Genomic DNA, 2,048 nt, shown 5'->3' with positions numbered 1-2,048 from the left:
CATTTATCTTAGTTATATTAATTCAGATACGTGTTGAACTTCTGTTATATATTTTTTTTATTCATTAGTTATATTATTTCTTCAGGCTGGGTAACGTAGTCAATTCGCATTTATTTCGACCTCTACTCTACATACATACATAAATAAATGTAATTATATTTAAGCTGTATCGGTGTATGTTCGAATGCCCAAAGATATATTTACTTAGTTCATTGTTATTTGTCGATATTACGAATCGAATAAATCAATCGGGTATCGAGAGTGAGTTTTATTTTTATCCCTTTTCTCTGAACAACATTATGATGAATTTTATAAAGATTCTTACATTTATAGTCTATAATAGACACAGTAACATACATTTAATATTCAAATACTCTACTCATACTTGTCTTTAATGATTGTGGTCAATTTCATATTAAAAATTAGAGGTTCTTCAAGGAGGTATAGGTGTCTCAAGAGTGGCTACATATATTGTACACTAGCCGCTCCACGCGGTTTCACCCCCGTGGCTCCTCTCCTGTTGGTCGTAGCGTGATGGTATATAGCCTATAGCCTTCCTCGATAAATGAGCTATCTTACACCGAAAGAATTTTTCAAATCGGACCAGTAGTTCCCGAGATTAGCGCGTTCAAACAAACAAACAAACAAACAAACAAACTCTTCAGCTTTATAATATTAGTATAGATTAAACTACAAATAATATTATATACACATAACTGTATATGCATACCAGTAGTTAGGAACATATCATACACTTTGTACTATTTATAGCACAATGTGGGCGATTGTTCGAAAGGAAAAGAAAAGGGTTCAATAATCCCTTTATACATCATTTTCTTCATAAACTTTCATAACAGTCTTGGCGCCAATAGATAACCTAAGTTTTGAAAAGTTTTGGCACGAAACGATAAGAAGTTAGAGATATTTTTAAATTCTACATTTCGTCTTAACCTAAACCTTCTATAAAGATGAATTTCGGAGCAGTGGAATATTTATTTATTTTATTATTATTTTTTATAGATAATAAGACAAATTTGAGTGTTCATTTTGACATGAACAAATGTTGAAAGGGGATTTTAATTTTACCTCTGAGGTTGTTGTGTCGCGGTATGGAGAAATGCACGCGAGAATAGCTGCGGGTGTTAAGCTAGCTACCAATATTTTAGTAAGTATACAATGTAGTCCATTAAAAACTGTTGGCTTTTAAATTGACTTGAGTCCCTTCCTAGTTATAATAAAAGCGATTTAAGAGCTTTCATAACTATTAAGTAGGAAGGTACCTACTACGAGAATCCTATAACTAGTTATTAAAACACTTCGAAAATCCATACTAATATTATAAATGCGAAAGTAACTCTGTCTGTCTGTCTGTTACTCAATCACGCCTAAACTACTGAACCAATTTGCATGAAATTTGGTATGGAGATATTTTGATACCCGAGAAAGGACATAGGCTACATTTTATTGCGAAATATGTACCACGGGCGAAGCCGGGGCGGACCTCTAGTACTTAATATATTAAGTAATAAATTTTAAATAAGGTATTTTTGGTTTATTGATGTCATACACCTAGCTTAGTATACCTGGAAATTAGGTATATATGGAACATATAAACACACGGGTTTAAGACGAATATCCTGCTATTTAAATATTTTATTACGGATATTTATTTACAATTTCCAAATAAATCTTATTAAAATTGCAAACAAAGCGCTCATTTCAAAGGAATGTTTTCGATACAATTACATAATATGATGTGGGCAATAATCTTTTAGAAGATACAAGAATATAAGGTTTAAATAATGAAGCAATTATTAATACATTTATATGCTACGAGGGAAGGTGAAAAACCATACAAATGTAATCATTAGGTATAGGTTTACTCAAAGAGAGAGAAAACTGGGCGTTTTGTTACTTTGAGACTTTGAGAAACTTACTGTTACTTTGAGAAAATTGGGCGTTTCAAATGTTTTGTGTAGGTTAAAGTGAGCAATATTCACCAAATGATATTTCGATCTTTTAATAATAAGTAGGTATTTACAGTACAA

This window comes from Colias eurytheme, chromosome 12 (assembly GCF_061535395.1).
Source record: "Colias eurytheme isolate Ceu_HAF_F1 chromosome 12, ilColEury1 Martin Lab GWU primary, whole genome shotgun sequence".
NCBI classification, from domain to species: Eukaryota; Metazoa; Arthropoda; class Insecta; order Lepidoptera; family Pieridae; genus Colias; species Colias eurytheme.
Note: the sequence above shows the minus strand (reverse complement) of the source record.